Below are 18,891 nucleotides of genomic sequence, written 5' to 3' on the forward strand. Positions count from 1 at the left end.
CTAACATTCAGTACTAGCTAGGGTTGTGGCCCTTATAATCAATCCATCCCACCCTCCATTTATAGCCTTCTTTGGAGCTTAAGGCAGTCTCCATGACCCACATCTTCGTTCCTATCCTCACAACAGTCCTCTGAAACAAGTTAGCCTGAGATTGACTGGCCTGAGGTGCCTCTACACTGTAGAGATAATGCAGTTTGACACCACTTGAAGTGATGTAGCTCCATCCTATGAAATTGTGGGAGATGTAGTTTTACAGGGTCTTTAGTACTGACAAGTACTGATGCCTCACAAAACTACAAATCCCAAGATTCTGTAGGATGGTGCCATGGTGCCTGCAACATTCTAATCTTTATAACCTTATGGATATAATTTTCCCTGGCACAATACCACCCACTGGTACGTGTATCTAGCTATTTCATTCTACCTGCAAATCCACAGATGGCAACGCTTGTGGGTTCTGTTCACAGAATTTGACTCTGCTTGTTGTAGACTACATTGTTATGCAGAATTCTTCTGTTTCCACTGGACATGCAGATTTTTTTAAACAAAGGAATCATCTCATCTTTCTGTCTCAAGGAGGTAAAAATATAGGACTCTAACATTCCCACATGTTGATATTTGCATGAACCATACTGTGAACAGCAGTGTAGCAGTCAAAACCTGGATCAAAGCACCAAGATTTTTTTATTGTCAGGTATTTCAGATGTCATCACAGCCAGCATGCTGTAGTGGTTTGAGTGTTAGACAAGCACTCTGGGAGACCAAAACCGAAATCCCTGGTCTGCCATGGAAACTCACTGGGTGACCTTGGGCAAGTCACACTCTCTCAGCTTCAGAGGAAGACAATGGCAAGAAAACCCTGTGATAGGTTTGCCTTAGTCAAATTGCCATAAATTGGAAATTACTTGAAGACACACAACAACAAGACATCATCTGTCACCTCCTCAGATCTCCCTGTTCTCTTTGGAGCTTAGCTACAATTTTCATAGTATCGGAAGAGAAAACTGCAACAAATCATTTGTTGCCTTTGAGATAAAGTATTTATTCCTGGTGCTGGGAACCCTGTAAAATCTTCACCTTGGGTGAGTATGTATGTTTATCCACACATATGTATGAGTACAGTGGAAGAGACAGATCAACACAGATATCTTCATTTTGAATCCTCCTTGCGGGTACAGATATGGTGGCTATACTGAGGACCACTTGTGCTTTAGAATTTACCACTGCACTATCTGCTCCAAAAGATAGCATTCTTACAAAAGTGGAATGGAGCATTTGATCCTATACACCAGTGTGATTGCATACTAGATCACAGAATCAAGCTGATGGGACTCCTGGTCTGAAGACACACACACCCCAGTAAAGAAAATGACACAGTTACATTATGGCTGACTGGGAAAAAGACAACAAAGTGAAAGTGGTCTGTCAAAGCTATGTGGATTTCTTCATTCCTACATTTAAGCTGATGATGATGATCCTGGAGGAAGAGGAGGAGGATCTCTTTAACAAAACCATTGGCTCCCAAAAGGGATTTGGGAAGAAGCAGGAATCTGACAGCAGGATTTATGAGAACACTGAGCATGATCAGAATTTCCAAAAAGCAAACAGTCTGTTGCACAATCACACATACAGAATGCTAGGGCCACATTAATGTTAGGTTGGGAAACCTATGACACTTCCGATGTTGTTGGATTGAATTTCCCATCATCCCTCACCATTACCCGTACTGGCTAGGGCAGATGGAAGCTGCAACAAGTGGGTCTCATTCACACTAAAGAACAACACTGCTATTATTCTGCTTGAACTGCCATGGTTTCATCCTATGGAATCCTGGGACTGGTAATCGGTTGAGGCAGCAGTGGAGTGCTCGAGCTGCAAATTGTAAAAGCCCTCCCTCAGCTGTCTATCAGGGCCACATGATTCCCTCACCTGGACCAGACCAATGGCTGCCCTAGATATGGATAAGTTATTCATCTACTTATGACCTTACTACCTGCAGAAATAGCCTTGATGGGGTCACCAAAGCCATTAACAAGGTCACCGTCCTCTGACAAAGCTAAATAATCACTTTGCTTAAAAATACTGCTGGTGCTTATGACAAACAGGTCTACTGCATGGTCACAGAATGAGATCATTCCTTTACAGATGATCAAAACAACTCAGAAGGTACATTCCCCAGAAGCCAAAATGTTTTTCATTTCAGAGGATTGGTGAGAGGTATGTTCTACCTAGACAGCAAGTGATAAACATTTAATGAAAACCTCTAGTCTGTTGAATTTTAAAAAAGTGTTTGCAGAGGAAACAAGCTAAAGAAAAGCTAAAGTTTTTTATTGCAACAGTTTTGGGTTGAAGTCTTCTGTGTCAAGGGGACAACTGCTGTGACAAGGCATGAGGGCAAAGAGACATGTCACAAACATAGAGGGCTATGAGAATCCACACAGAGACTTCATATTGCAAAAATTAAAAAGCTACTTTCCTCTTGCCTCCTTACCATCCCAGACGTTCCTTGCATCTTGCATTTTACTGGGTCTTTAATTGAGGGCAGGAGAAGCTATGGCTCCCCACATGAGAGAGGACTTCTATTCCCATTAGCGTGAACTCTGTTGAGGAATGACAGGAGTAGTAATTCATTAATACATGAAGAGAGACAGATTTCCCAGCAAATGTGAGAATGAGCCCCATAATTTGTTGCATCATTTCCCTAAAATCACAATATATTAACAAGAACAGATGCAGGTTGAGTCTCCCTTATCCAGATTTCCGAAATCTGAAATATTCCAAAACCTAAATTGTCTACATGGGTTGCCGAGACAATGCCACCTTCGCTTTCTGATGGTTCTGGGTACACAAACTTTGTTTCATGCACAAAATAACTTAAAACATTACATAAAATTACCTTCAGACTATGTGTATAAAGTGTATATCAAACATACATGAATTCTGTGTTTAGACATGGGTCCAGTCCCCAAGATATCTCATTATGTATGTATATATAGAGATGGGTATTCTAAAATTTTAAAAAATCAAAATCCAAAACACTTCTGGTCCCAAGCATTTCAGAGACTCAACCTGTACAAGTGAGTAAAAACACATTTTACAAAATAATATTTAAACATTATTTATCATTTTATTGGAATTGTATTTCTCACATCCACCCCTATTCATTTCACACTTATAAACCCTGTGAAGTAGGGTTAGGCCTAAAATTACCCAGTGAGCTTCATGGCTGAACAAGAATTTGAACCTTTGTTGCTCCGCTATCCTAACCAAACACTCCCACTCTACAAAGGCTCATAATTCTAAGACATCACATACATATCAGACTCATGGAATTGAAAGAGACCACAAGAGCCATCCAGTCCAACCCCCTGCCATGGTGGAAATTAAACAAAGCATCCCTGACAGATGGCCACCCAGTCTCCGTTTAAAAACTTCCAAAGAATGAGACTCAACCACTCTCTGGGGGAATGTGTTCCACTGTCGAACAGCCCTTACTGTCAGGAAGCTCCTCCTAATGTTGAAGTGGAATCTCTTTTTCTGGGGCTTGAATTCATTGCTCTGGGTCTTGTTCTCTGGAACAGCAGAAAGAAAGCTTGCTATTTTCTTAGTATGACACCCCCTCAAATATTTAAACAGGGCTATCACGTCACCTCTTAATCTTCTCTTCTCCAGGATAAACATTACCAGCTCCCTAGGTTGCTTGCTCCTCATAGGGCATAGTTTCCAGACCTTTCACTATTTTAGTCGCCCTCCTCTGGACATGCTCCAGCTTCTCAACATCCTTTTTGAATTGTGGTGCCCAGAACTGGACACAGTATTCCAGGTGACCAAAGCTGATATTAAAATAATTTTAAGAAGTACTTTTAATGTTGTGCCTGCCTGAAATATTTTAAAAGAAAAGCAAGGAATTATTGACAATGTAAAATTACTCAGTTTCTAATTCACTTGTATATGCAAGTACATACACTCCAATGTGTGACAGTGGCATACTGCAGGTCATAATCCTATCAGAGGAATTTGGACACAGTTCTGATTGTTCAAGTTTTGACAGGTTGTCTTATCACGAAAGTCTGTGGGTTACAGAATATTGGCAAGTGTTAAATTGTAGGAAATTTGAAACTCTAAGATTGGATCTATAAGTGCAGCATAAGAATGAGGTGAGGAAGAATCACATGTTAGTAAAGTCTGATTTGGGGATTAGGATTCAACTTGTTCTTGAAGAAATTGTGTTCCTCCCTTAAAGAAAAGGTTCAGTGTCTGAAAGTTTTTCTTGTTCCTGTATCATCCCTGAATTTCCCCTGGTAGTGGTGGCAAAGAATTTACTGGCACAGTTTCATGCACCAGTCCAGTTACAGCATTTCCTGAAAGTCAGTCAGATTTGGCAACATTGTTCAAGACTTGGCTACACCATGTCCTGCCTACTGTAGTGTGCTCTATGTAGGCAACCCTTGAACAGAGCAACCAAAAGTTTAAAGCAGCAGCTAAACTGCACACTATTGCAGTTTCAGAATCATATTACATGCAGGCAGTGTGAGTTTATGATTAGACCACTGAAATATAGGGCCTATGCAGACCAACACTTTGTGCTGGCCTGTGGGCAACGTCAGGGCACAGCATTCTCACGCTGGATGCCCTAACTCCGCCCCCATGGCACCATTTTGGAGTGCACTGGTCCACACACTGCACGCCATCATGACACACCTCCGGCACTGCATCAACACTGAAGGGGTGTCATAAAGCTGCACCTCTGCAGCTATGGTGCCCCTTGGAGGGCACAAAAAGGAACTGCTTTTTGCAGCTAGTTTTTGCAGCTGCTTTTTTTAACTCTTCAGAGGCCAGATCAGGGCCACAGCATGAGTTGCCACAGCCCCAATCTGGCCAGGAAAGGGGCGCCTACATGCCACCCCTTAGGGGCAGTCTGGAGAGCTCCATAGTTAACATCCGCCTGCAATCTAAAATGGTACACTCTTACCTCCCACCTCTTACCTCTTATCTTCCTCTTGCATAGGTAGATGTGACCTAGCTAGCACACTGAAGACCAGGAGTTTTAAAAGTGGAACTGTCATTTCTTACACAAGGAAAGGTGGCAAAGAATGGAATGCCCTGGAGTGGACATAGTCTAAGGCTGCATGCCTATCCTTCATATCCAACCTAACCATGTCTGAAACAGACAGATAACATAAGGTGATAACATCCATGCAGTGGTGTAATGATAAATTTTGAAGTGCAGATTCTCATCATATCTGTCCCTATAACAGCAAAAAGAGGCCAAATGTGAGGGTGGCACTCTAGCAGAAGTAGGCCTTTTATAAGTCTTGACTACTCAAGACTAAGGCACACAAAAATATTTTGTAATATAGCTAGAAATACTTACAAAACACATTGTTGCTGGAAAAATCCATTTCCCCCCCAGCTACTGCACAGACTGCAGTTAAACTCAAAGGGAAAGGGAAAGCCCATAAGGGTACTTGTTATTAAAAAATGTCATGGTACTTGCTAAAAAAAATTCCAGGGCTTTGGCCCTCCAAGCCCTAGCATCACTATGCCACTGCATTAATGACAAAAAATAGGAAGCAGAAGCCTATAGAATTCAGAGATATAGTCACGTTATCTAGAATATCAAAGATAAAGTCATCTTATAGCACCTTTAAGACAAATTGAAGAACGAAGCCTGTAGCTTAAGCATAAGACTTGGACTGTTTCCATCTTGCACCTGAGGAAGTAGACCAAGTCTATGAAAGCTTATGCTATGATGTCTTTCATTCAGTTAGTCTCAAAGGTGCTACATGATCCATTTGAATATCATAGTCACAGAGATCTAATCTGCAATGCAGAAACAATGCAGTTTGACACATTAACTGCCATAGCTCTATCCTATGGAATCCTGGGATTTGTAGTTTATTGTGGCAATAGAGCTCTTTGACAGAGAAGGCTAAATATCTCACAAAACTAAAGACCCCAGAACTTCACAAGATTGCGCCATGGCAGTTAAAGCAGTGTCAAATTGCATTATTTCTGCAGTGCCAATTGAACCAGAGTATGGTGATGGCTTCTGTTTTGTTGTATAGCAGAGGGTGGTGCATTTGTACCAAACCAAGCATGGAAAAGCTACTTTTCTGGGGTACATCATACAGAATCCCATAGCCAGCCTGAAAGAAATTTTGTAAATGCTTTGATACAAAAACCACTTCAAAGCCTTGTCCTGCCTGCCCCCTATGCCAACACACATCAAAGCGGGAAGCCAAAAAGAACAAAGTCGGCGATTTTACAAATAATGTCACTATTTGGAAATCTGTGCCACTAAAATTAGTTGCATAAACTTCTCAGAAATCTCTACAGATTATAAACACATTAAATACACAAACCTCCAGGAAAAGGTACTTACGAACAAGTAACTCTTCCCAAACTATATAATTAACAATTATATATGTGTGTGTGTGCATGTGTAATACCTGAATTAATGGAGAGGCCTAAGATCACTAATGTAGTGAGAAGAAGGGGCAAACTTAGATCACCACCCCTGAATTAAGAATTTTGCACCCCAAATAAAATTGACCTTCAATCTCCAGGTATCCAGCATTATAGTTACTTAAAACTCCCCTTGAGCAATTAGACACAAAAACACAGTTTAGGCAGGAAAGTTACCAAGGCAATGGAAACACTGCAAACAAATAAATTCTAGGGGTGAGTGGTTTTCTGTCTCACTCTTTGCAATGCCAGAAATTTGAGAACTGAAAGAAAATTTCAGAGGGGACAGATTTCTTGTTAGAGGGCAATCCCCTTCTCCACTGCCTAAGACCATGAAGGAAACATAGGGGGCATGCAGATGGGCAGAAAGGGGCAGCGAAACACCACCCCTTTCTGCCCCGGATGGAGGCTGCAGCAGACAAATGGTGCATGTTCTGGAAATGTTATTCCTGACATTTCACCAATATCTGAACTGAACCAACGTTTGGGCCACACTGTATACAGAAAACCTACATACATGGACAGATACCTACACAAGAACTCCAGCCATCACCCAGGACAAAAAAAGAAGCACAATAAAAACACTGGAAGACCAGGCAAAAGGGATCTGTGAACCTCACTTCCTGGAAGATGAATTGAAGCACCTAGACTGGGCTCTACAGGCTAGTGATTACTCTAGCTCAGACATCAGAAGGGGAGTGAAAAACTCAGAGGAGTGAAGGCAAACAACCAATCAAAGGGAAAATATTTTTTTAACCATACATCAAGGGAGTCACAGATAGAATAGGAAAACTGGTGAGGAAACACAACCTCCGAACAATCTACAAACCAACCAAGAAAATCCAGCATATGCCATGCTCAGCAAAGGACAGAAGAGACCGTCTCATGGCCACAAGAGTTTACCACATACTATGCAAATCAAGGAGCACTAGAGATACTGCAGCCAGAAAAATCAGCAGTAGCAGAACACATTATAAACCAACCTGGGCATAAAATGCTATTTGAAAACACTGAAATTCTGGACCACGCCAACAACTATCACAGGGAAGCCATGGAAATCCACAAATTTCTTATATAGCCGACTGAAGGAGAGATTCATGATGGATCAAAAAACACAAGGAATAGAGCAAGGCAAAGCTGAATTTGAAAAAATAATTAAAGAAGAAAGGGTAGATGAGATTTCCCTTCTATATAAATTATTACTTAAATATGACATGGAGCAAGAAGTGATTAAGAAGACTGGGCCAAAGACATGGGTCAAAATATCCCATTGATTCAATGAGAAAAAATTGGAAAAAATGAATAAAATATACCCTTAATTTTGGACTGAGAGAAAACATGATAAAAATACAATATAGATGGCACCTCACTCCATATACTCTAGCCAAAATAGACAAAAAATGTAAGAAATTGTGCTGGAAATGTGGTGAAGAAATAGGCACATACTATCACTGTTGGTGGAATTGTAAAAAAGCTAAAAAAAATTTGGACTGAGATATATGATACTATAGCAGATATATTACAAGTTGAACAAGGATCCCAAACTATTTCTATTAAGCATGTTAGATCACAAGGTACTTGAAAGGAAATATGGTAAATTCATATTCTACATGGTCAGTGCAGGGTAGAAATTCTGACTCAGGAACAATGGATATACAAAGTTTATGATTATGTGGAGATGGATAATTTAACATTGAGTTTAAGAGGAAAATCTAAAGAGGAGTTCTATAAAACATGGGAATCCTTGATGAAATATTTAAGGGGGGGAAAGGAGAATATGCAGCGATTTTATATGAGTAGATTAAGAGGTATTTTGGAAAATATTGAAGTAAGAGGAATAGAAGGGAGAAAGAATGACAAAATGCTTTCTTTAGGGGAAACTAAGATATGGATAAAATATATGATGGAAGTTGACTAGACAATTTATGATCGGATACTTCACTAAGAGATGAAATACAGGAGTTTGAAATAAGGTAGCGACAAAATGGGAAATGTGGAAAGAAACTGGAGAGAAAAATGAAGGAAGTACTGAAAAAGAAACAGATGTACAACACTGAGAGATTGTATTGTAAATATTTTAATGTATAAAACTAATAAAAATATACCCAAAAGAAAGAAAGAAAGAAAGAAAGAAAGAAAGAAAGAAAGAAATCCACAAACACCTGGACAACTTCAACAGGAAAAAGAATTATTTATTAGTTAGTTAGTTAGTTATTATTTTCTTTTATCCTGCCTTAATCAAGACGCAGCAAGAGCAAATAAAAACCACCCAGGATGAGGGGGTTTTCCCAGCAGACAATGGAGCACTAATTAGATGCCCTGAGGCCTTGCCATTCAACAAGAGACTGGCACAGAGATCAACATGTAAATCACTTCCTCTCAACCAAAGGTCACACAGTATATATACCCAACTCACTTCCATGCCACCTTTCTCTGAGGATGCCAGCCACAGATGCTGGCAAAACGTTAGGAACAAACTCTTTCAGAACACGGCCACATAAACCCACAAAAAACGATGGATGGTGGCTGTGAAAGCCTTCAACTTCTCATGAAGGAAACAGTTTTCTGGCATGGTGTTAGGTGGCAGCCAATACCCAGAGAAGGGAGGCAGAAGGGAGCACATCATGGCAGCCCCTAAGGCAGTACTTCTCAAACTTTTTACCCTTATGGCGTAGTGGTTTGAGTGGTAACCTACAGCTCTGGAAACCAGGGTTTGATTCCCAGCTTAACCTACTGAGTGACCTTGGATAAGTCAAAAGCTCCCAGACTCAGAGGAAGACAATGGCAAACCTCCTCTGAACCAATCTTGCCAAGAAAACCCCATAATGTGCTGTGTTGTGTGTTTTCAAATTCTTTCTGACTTACGGCAACCCAAAGGCAAACCTCTCATGGTATTTTCTTGGCAGGATTAGTTCGGAGGTGTGCCATTGCCTTTTCTGGAGGCTGAGAGAGTACAACTTGCCGAAGGTCACCCAGTGGGTTTTGTGGTCGAGCTGGGAATCGAACCCTGTTCTGCAAAGTCATAGTCCAATGCTCAAACCACAACACCACACTGGCTGTTATGATGGGGAAACAACTTAAAGCCAGAAACAGCTTGAAGGCATTCAGGAAAAATCCCCTTTTACATCTACATGCTCCCGCCTCTCCCCACTGCACCACTCAGCGTAGTCTATTAATAAAAATACTTTGTTTGTTTACCACACTTAGTGTGAATATACATGAATATACAAACACAAACAAGTTTATTGAATAGCCCGAGGGCCATTTCAAAATACTCAAAGCATAGTAATACAAGCAATGCCACACACACATATATAAAATGTTAATATAGTGCACTAAGTGCAATAACCACAATACAATATATATCTGTATGAATAGCCTAAACATGCAGAGCTTATATACAGACTATACATATCTAAAAATATACAATCTGTACTGAAAGATATACAAATAAACAGGTAAGAATAAAAGTGTTTACACAATCGAACAGAAATGTGTAAAATTGTTACCATGGGAAGTAAAATAGAATTACAATGGGAAGTAGAAGTAACATAAAACGTCACATGAATATACATGTGACCAGGGTCTCCCAGTCTTGTGCCCACCTTGAGCAAGTCTTGCACCTTCCCCCCGGGGTCCACCTCCACCATTTGAGAACTATTGCCCTAAGGGACACCTGTGAGACCTCTCTGACCTTCCTTCTTTTCTCATCAGTTTAACAAAGCATGCCTTGCCACTTCACTTGGCCAAGCTTGTTGTTGTGGCGTGGTGGTGGTGTGTCTTCCAAATTGTTTCTGACTTATGGTAACCCTAAGGCGAGCAGAGTTTGATTGCCAGCTTGGCCATGAAACCCATTGGTTGACCTTAGGCAAGTCACACTCTCTCAGCCTCAGGGGAAGGCAATGGCAAACCTCCTGTAAACAAATTTTGCCAAGAAAACCTAATGATAGGGTCAGGAATGACTTAAAGGCACACTGCAATACCAATAAAGGTGACCCTATCATGGGATTTTCTTGGCCATGTTTCTTCAGAGAGGGGGTTTGCCCTTGCTCTCCTCTGAGGCTGAGAGAGTGTGACTTGCCCAAGGTCATCCAATGGGTTTCCATGGCCAAGCTAGGATTCGAAGCGACATTCTCAAACCACCCTGGCCAACATACTCCATTTCCCAGCATGACGAAGGAGCATGGGTCTGTATTCCTTGGAGTGTTTCTAGCTTTCCTGGGGGGGGGCATGCCCTCCATTTCCTGCTATTTCTGGGGGAGTGTTTCCCTCCATTTTTTGCGGTGCCTCCTCCTGGGGGGGGGTGAGGAAGTCTGGTCAACTTGGACAAGAGAAAGGAGCAGGGAAGGGAAGAAAGAAGGGGAAAAGAGAAAAGAAAGAAAGCAAAGCCAAGAGTTTCCCTAGTGCCTCTCCTGCTGCTCCACCCGGGCCTTGTTTTACCTGTGCGCCCATGCTTTTGAATGGCTCAGGTAACACAGTCCCCAAACACTCCCCCGCCAAAAAAGGCGGGAAGGGGGGGCCTTAACCCTTTAAACCATGAACACACAAACCTCTATCCCTGGAGTGGCAGCCGGGACTAGGGACTCTTGTGGCTCCCTTTGGCCCTGCCCAGCTCGCCCTTTCCTCCCTCCCCCCCCCCCGTTTCCCAATCAGGAGGGAAAACAAAAACCGGACGGGCTTCGTGTCTCTGTCTTCATAGAGGAAGGAAAAAGGAACTGAGACTGAGGGGGGGGTCCTCGTTGCTGGGTGGTCGGGGGGGGGAAGCCAAGAAGAAGAAGAAGAGGAGGAGGAGGAGGAATTGGAGGTGGTGACTTTGCAGCCGCGTCCATTTCCAGTGGGAAGCAAAAGAATGCAAAAGCTGGAAAGGGAGGAGAAGAAGAGGAGGAGGAGGAGAAGGAAGAGGTGGGGGAGCCGGCCAGCTTGCCTCCGCTTGAAGGCTCAGGTTCCTTAGACTTGGTTGGGAAAGAAAGAAAGAAAGAAAGAAAGAAAGAAAGGACTCTTTCACTCACACCCCTTTCCTTTTCCCGCCTTCCCTTTGACTGGGAAAGGGTTAATAATAATAATAATAATAATAATAATACCCCTTTCTGGGGTGTGAGTGTGAGGGAAAGCGGGGGGCGGCGAGCCCTTGGGGGACGGGCTTGCCTTCCTTCCCCCCCATCTGGGCTGAGCCTGGAAGCAGGGACGCCTCTCTCGGCCGGGGCTCAGCCTTCTCTCTTTTGGAGCTGCAACTTTGCCTGGGCTGAGAATCTAAGGTCTTCCTGGTGAGGTGAGTTGTGCGATGGGGAAAGTCAGTCTGTTTGTGTTTATGTGTTTTGTTTTGTGTCGCTCCCTCTGCCAGGGAAGGTCGGAAGCAAGGGCTTGCATCCGCACTGGAGAAATATCCCGGTTTGAGCCCGCGTTCTGGGGGAATGGTCGCTCGTTGTGGCACCAGGGCTTTGCTCTCCTCTCAGGGAGTCCTTTCTCAGAGCCCCGCTCTGGGGCCACAACAAACTACCCTTCCCAGAACTCCGCAGCCCCGTAAAAGCGGGGTCAACCCGGAATATTTCTCCAGTGCGGATGCCTGCAAAGGGAAGGAGCGGGAATCTCTTTGCAAGCCTTCGCCTCCCAAAGGCTTTCTTCATTCTCTCTCATCCAGGGGGATCCAGATGGCCTCACCTCACAAGAGGACAAGGCCCCACGAAATGTAGGACCTTCCAGAAAAAATATGGAGGACATGACTAAAAGCTCAAAACGCTCACGGAGATGTATAGGAGAAAATGTAGGACCTTCGTGATAAATGGAGGGCATGACTGAAAGCTCAAAACTCTCACAAAGATATATACCAGAAAATGTAGGACCTTCAGGGGAAAAGGAGGGCATGACTAAAAGCTCAAAAAACCTCACATATATCTGTACCGTAAACTGTAGGACCTTCATGCAAAATGGAGGAGGGTATGGCTAAAAGTTCCAAACTCTCATAGAAAGAGAAAGCCCTACTGCTTAGTCCTGCTCAAAAGGGAGGGAGGGCCTCTTGGACTTCCTCCTGGGCAGAAGGTGGGAATGGAGGACGGGTCCTGGAAAAGGAGGGCCAGGTCTGGCCACCCTGCGCCCACCCCGACCTTTTGCTTCTCCTTTTTTGGAAACTTTTCCCCTTCTCTTGTCCTACTATTGCTGGTTGAGAAGTTGGCTTTCCCCAAGGCACTCGGAGCAGCTTTTTGGAGACGGCGGGGAGCTGCCTACTTGGTTGCTGCTGGCACGGTCCTTGCTGTTTTGGCTTTAAGAATAATAATAATAATAATAGAACTTTTGAGAAGTTGCATGGGCCAAGGGCTGCGTATTCATAAATACACTGCTGGGTCTGGAATGCCTCCCCCCCTCGAGTTGATCCTGAATGTGATTGCTTTTCTTTTCTTTCTTTCCACTGGTGAGGATTAGATGTCTCTTCTTCCCCATACATTCCTTCTCCCCGCTTTGGTTTCTTTCTTTACTCGCTCTCTTGGCAGCCTCTGGGTGCAAGTTAAAAATAAAGCACAGTCCTGCTCCCAGTTTGTTTGGGGTTTTCCCCCCCTCCTGAAAAGAGAGTGAAAGGTGTATAAGTCTAGAAATTTGAGTCAAAAAATTGACCCCAAATAAACTAAGTCGACTTATCCACAAGTCAGTGTATGCGCTGTATTTGAACTCTTATTTTAAAAGGAACCATTCCCTGGTGAAACTCAAGAGTGTAATGTGTTCTGGAAGCACTGCCCTCCCCCTCCTCTCTCATCCATCCAGCCTTTCAGGTGAGCACAAACCAGTATGCCTGCTGGAATTTTGTAAGTTCGTTGGCATCATTTTCCTTTTCTTAATCGCTTAGTTCCTTTGTTAAATGACCCTAGGTTTTACCCTCGACTTATCCATGGGTCATATAAAAATCCATAATTTTGGCCCCAAAACCTGCCCTCAACTTATACATGAGGTTGACTTATAGTCGAGTATATATGGTAAATGTTGGCCAGCCTCTAGGGCTGCATCCACACTGAGAGAATAATCCAGTTTGATACTGCTTTCACTGCCATGGCTCAATGCTATGGAGCCGTAGTTTTGTGAGATATTCAGCCTTCTCTATCAGAGAGCGCTGGTGACGCAACAAACTCCAATTCCCAGGATTCCATAGCATTGGGCCATGGTAGTTAAAGTGATGTCAAACTGGATTGTGCAGTGAGGATGCAGCCTGGGAGCCTTAGGAGTTTGTGACTCTTGTGTGTGTGTGTGTGTGTGTGTGTGAGAGAGAGAGAGATAGAGAGATGTATGTGTGAAAAATGATATAGCTGAAATGTTTGCTGTTGTGAGTCAAAGGTTGCCCTCCATCCTCCTTGTAAATAACCTTTGCTCTGGGCTTTGTTTTCCTGCTGAGGGAGTGTTTCTTTCGCCTTTCCCTACAGGGCTGGTATTTTTAATAACTGTGGTTCAGCATCTTTAGGCTTCCTCTTACATAATCCTACTCCCCCCCCCTCACCTCCACTCAACCCCTTCTCCTCCTCCTCTTCCTTATCCTTTCCAAGTTGTTTGAAGAAGGAATGTTTCAGATATTTGAGTTCAGCAGGTAAAGCCCTGAATTGGAAAGATTAGATTTCTCTGGTGAAGAGAGGTGTTTACCATCTCTTTATCCTTTGGTCCACATTCCAGTTGGGGTGTGGAAGGTATCGCATCTCAAGGCTACGCCAGATGTGTATCCCTATTCTGATCAAGGTGGAGAGGTGGAGTACCAATATAACCCACTGTGAACAATCCTCCATTTCTTTTGCTTTGATTTAGTGGGATCCTTAGCTCCTATGCTCTCTGTTTGTCCTTGTCCAACTGGTGACCTTCACCTACAAGGTTAGCATTTGTTGTTGTTGTTGTGTGCCGTCAAGTTGTTGTCCCATTTATGGCAACCCTGAGGCAAACCTTTCTACATGTCAAGTATCACTGGGTTTTCTCGGCACATTTTTTTCAGTAGGGGTTTGCCTTGTCATTCTCGGAGGCTGTGAGAATATGACTTACTGAAGGTCACGCCATGGATTTCATGGCTCAGCCAAGATTCAAACTCTGGTCTCCAGAATCATAGTCCAACAATCAAACCATTACAACACACTGGCTCTCTCTCATACATAGGATAAGACATATGTCTATGTCACACATAGACATAGTTCCCTGAGGGCAGGGAACCGTCCAATTAAAAAGATTGTATGTACAGCGCTGTGTAAATGTACAGCGCTTTATAAATAAATGTTAATAATAATAAATAATAATAGGACTGTAGAATTTTGGAACTGATCTTTGGGTTGAAGTAGGATTCTCTGCAGAGCCTTGAAAAGTTTTTCTCTCTTTTTAGACTATGGCCCATTACAAACGGGCCTATAGTACGGACTGGGTCCGTATTAGGGTTAGAAAGGACGCCCCTAACCCTAATACGGACCGAGTCTGTACAAAATGGCGGCCCCCGTTCCACATGGGGGCCGCCATCTTTATGTAGCGGATGCACTGCGTCCGCACATTATGCAGCGCATATGACGCTGCAAGTGCACCATTGGTGCCTCGCGGTGTCATATCCACGCCGCAAAGAGAAGCGCCATTTTGACGCTTCTTATTTGCAGCGCGGGGGAGTCTCGCGGTTTGGACGCTGGGGCTCCTCCGCACTGCAAATGAAGGCGGTGGCAGACCGCCCCTTCTGGGCAGTCTGTAACATGCCCAAGATTCCTACAGTTAGCTATTGTAGTCCAAAAAAAGCAACTGTTTCCTGAAGCTCTGGAAAGGGTCCTAGGGACTGCTTCCAAAATTCTATAGCTTTCTAACCTCTTATCATTTATACGTAAATCAACAGCCTCAAGAGGTATTCATTGCATCTGGATTATAACAGGCAAGGGGATGAGGGAAGAAGGAACCCACACATACTGCACCCGAGGATTTGCAGGAGAATGGATAACTATTTAGGTGCTTGGATAGTTTGAGAAAATGAGATGGGCTGTGCCATGTGAGAAATAGCCTTTGAGGGATCACTAGCCCTCTCCTGATTATAGTGGTTGACTTCTAAAATAAAACAGGCCAGAATTCAAGACTGTTGGTTTCACCTTCCAACTTGGGACCCCTTTCCCTTAACCCAGACATACAGGACAGGGCTCTAATGACTGGGTGGTGAGAAGAAGGCATTCTCTGTCGGCATTTGTTTTAATTTTGTTTGTCCCAAGTGCAAAATATAGATTAATAAATATACAAGAGATACAGTCCAAAAAGTAGCTTTCCCAAAAGTGTGCTGTTCACCTGTGAAATCATGCTCCTTATGACATTGAGGATCAATGGTACTCCTGACCATAGGCAGCCACCTTATTCTAGTTCCAGCTATTTCTCCTTTTAGTTCAACATTACCTACTCTGGTTGGCAGCAGCTCTCCAGAGCCACAAGTATAGGAGGGCTATATTATCTGCAGGCTCATCTTGTTCAGCTGGAGTCACCAAGGATAGAATTTTCTACATGTCAATTACGTGCTCTACCACTGTGCCTCCATCCTTCACCCACTGAATTCTCTGCATCCAAATCATACGTAGTCCAGATACATTGACTATGAGATCTCCAGGATTTCCTGTTCCTGTTCCAAGCCCATTGCTCCCACTTAGGTTTGTTTTTCTGCTGTATTACAACAACATAATGTACTAAACAGCTGCCTATAAGCAGCCTGTTCTTGTTCTTGTTTCACCTGGATAAGCAATTCATTCCTCTTCCTGACTGTAGCAGGGTGGTTGTCCTGGAGATGGGCAGTGCTAACACTATATAAAAAGCAAAGCTCATAAACACAGGGCATCAGGTGGCCTCATCTTTGGTCTCAGTGTACAAGTGTTAAACACAGTCTCCAGGGTGCTCAGATGCAGGTGTCTTGTGGTGCATTGGCATACAGTGATAATTCAGTATTTTGATTTTGAGACTTTTTGTGAAAGTTGCTCCATATGTTTCAAACCCCCCCCCCCATAGGTTTTGCTCAAACTACTTTATAGTCTTGGTGTGGACTGGAATATTCTTTGTTAATTTTATTTATTTATTTTTTAAATGATTTTAAAATATTTTTAAAAACATGTTTTATTAGATAAGAATCTTATTTGGGGACCTGGAGGGCTATGCAACATGCTCCTGGTCCTGAAGGGCTATGGTCCTGGAGAACTGTGCAATTTCCTGTAATGCCCAGTATTTCCTTACCATCTCTCTGCATAACCCTGCTGCCAGTACTTACTTATCCCTTCCCAATGTTCTGATCTGGAAAAATTACCAGCACATAAAATAGATTAAATCTCAAATTTCAGTGAGGCAGCACATCTGATGTATAGGTCAACAACAGGCAGTCAAGTGTGTCCATGTATATGTTGAATCATGTCTAAGTAGGACCCCTATCACCCAAACTTTCTTAATCTGAAGGTGACTGTTAATCATGCTTGAGTCAGTTCCTAGTGGTGATTTTCCACTCCTCACTCTCTCACAACTGTAACTTCTACTTCTAAATACTGTATTATTCTCCTCTATTGTGTGGAGCTTCCTTGTCGTTGCCAGATGTCCTCTTTGTAATACAGCTTATGGGTATTTAGTTTGCATCTCATGGCAGAATATCTTATAATCAAGCTATGACATAATTTTGTATTCACCCCTACCCACCCACCCCCATTTATCATCAGTGCATCTGAATGTGCATTCTTTGTTGACTACTCATATGCATTCATCTCAACGTTAATTCAGGTGTGAGGTATGTGTCTCTTGATTGTCTAAAAGCAGAGTTGTTTTATTGCATGCACAGCTCAATATGAGCTCTGTCCTCGAAGACAATCGCGTTATAACAAAGTGGCTTCTGAGAGACAATGGAGTTGTGATCAAGTGCCTTCTTGGATTCCTGACTATTCTCTCTCAAAGCATCGCACAGGCTGGTGATGGGACAAGTGGCTCAGTCAATTGAGGTCTCCACCCTTGCTCTTACTGGAGTATGGAATTGCTTTGGAGAGTCAAATTCATGTACATTTGTGCAGCTATACAAAGTTCCTTTAAGTTAAAGACTCCTCTTTACTTCTCCATGAGTCAAGTTTATTTCTGATTCTACTTGAGCTGGAGCTCAGTTTTATTCCTATGCAAGACCACTGGAAAATACCCCCCCCCCCCCAGTGTGCCTGATTAAACTCTGAAAGGGAATATGCTGTGTATATCACATCTAGTCCAGCATTCTGTTTGTACAATATTGATCCTTTAAACTGGTGGTTCTCAATCTTTGGTCCTCCAGATGTTTTGGACTTCATCTCCCAAAGTGTCAGCCACTATGGCTAGTGCTCAGGAATTCTGAGAGTTAAGTCCAAAACATCTGGGTAACAAAAGACTGAGAACCACTGGAGATGGTCTGAGAAGAGCTTTGGAACAGCTGCTTTCTGGACTGTAACAATCAGAATCCCTCAGTAGGCTGTTCACTGTCTGAAAAAATATATAACTTTTCTAAGTGCTGGGTCACTTGTTAGGGAATTTTGTGTGATGTGAGAGTGATTATGCTTTATAATTTCTACACTGGCAATTTAGGCAACATATTTGTCTGTTAATTTTGTGCATGTTTTGAAAAAATACTCCCTCCAAGCAAAAGCTGTAAACAGCAGAGGATCCTTGGGTTTGTCAGTTCTTAAAGGAAATGGGGATTTGTGTGGCAATGGAAAGTGGAGAGGGTTAAGTTGCTGGTACTAACAGGGATTAGTCATTGTTGACTTCTAGCCATTTATTTGTCCACATCAACTGTGTAAGCATATAAGAAGAGCTCTGCCTGGAACAGGCCAGAGATGTATCTAGTCCAGCATTCTGTTTGTACAATATTGGAAGCAGGGCTTGTGGCACCATCCCCGTTCCATAATAGCATTTTCTTGCTTATGTTCCCCAATAAATGCAGAGAAGATGGCTTTATTATGAGACGTGTGAGAACAGGGGTCCATTCACATTATAGAATTATTGCACTATTATTCCACTTCAGTTGACATGATTCCATAGGATGAAGCCTTGGGGTTTGTACTTTGCTTGAGGCACAAGAAGGGCTCTCTTGCTGAATTCTAAAGGTCCTTCCCTCAACTACTACTCCCTGGATTCCATAGGATGTTGTCATGGCAATTAAAATGGTATCGTAGTGCTATAATTGTACAGTGTGAATGGGCCCCTAGTTATGAACGTGGGAAGGTTATGCTCAGTCAGACTCTTCTCAGTTTGGCATCTTGGTCAAAGGCAATAGTGGCTCTCCATATAGCTATCTTTTATCATTCTGTGAGCATTTGTGTGTTTAGGAGGTCTACTAAGCAGATACAAGTAAACATGAGCCCTTATATTAAAGGAAGATTGTCAAGCTTCCCATAGGGATGCCCCTTATTATTATTATTTTTTTTAAAAAACACACCTTTCTGCAAAACAGATTGCAGAGCTGTGTTA

At 42.8% G+C, this 18,891-nt stretch overlaps 1 protein-coding gene across 5 annotated transcripts in view; it reads left to right on the forward strand.

The window, feature by feature from the left end:
• CASKIN2 (CASK interacting protein 2) overlaps positions 1-18,891 on the forward strand; it is a 183,371-nt gene that overhangs the window by 33,344 nt on the left and 131,136 nt on the right. For 4 of the 5 annotated variants that reach the window (XM_042448996.1, XM_042449000.1, XM_042449001.1 and 1 more), the window contains exon 1: positions 11,219-11,737. The exons of the other annotated variant lie outside the window; for it this stretch is intronic. The gene's annotated coding sequence lies outside the window, so the exon portion shown is untranslated. Of the gene's footprint in view, positions 1-11,218; positions 11,738-18,891 lie in introns of those variants that run through there. 5 annotated transcript variants of the gene reach the window in all.

The sequence above is a fragment of the Sceloporus undulatus genome, chromosome 2 (genome assembly GCF_019175285.1).
Source record: "Sceloporus undulatus isolate JIND9_A2432 ecotype Alabama chromosome 2, SceUnd_v1.1, whole genome shotgun sequence".
NCBI lineage: Eukaryota > Metazoa > Chordata > Lepidosauria > Squamata > Phrynosomatidae > Sceloporus > Sceloporus undulatus.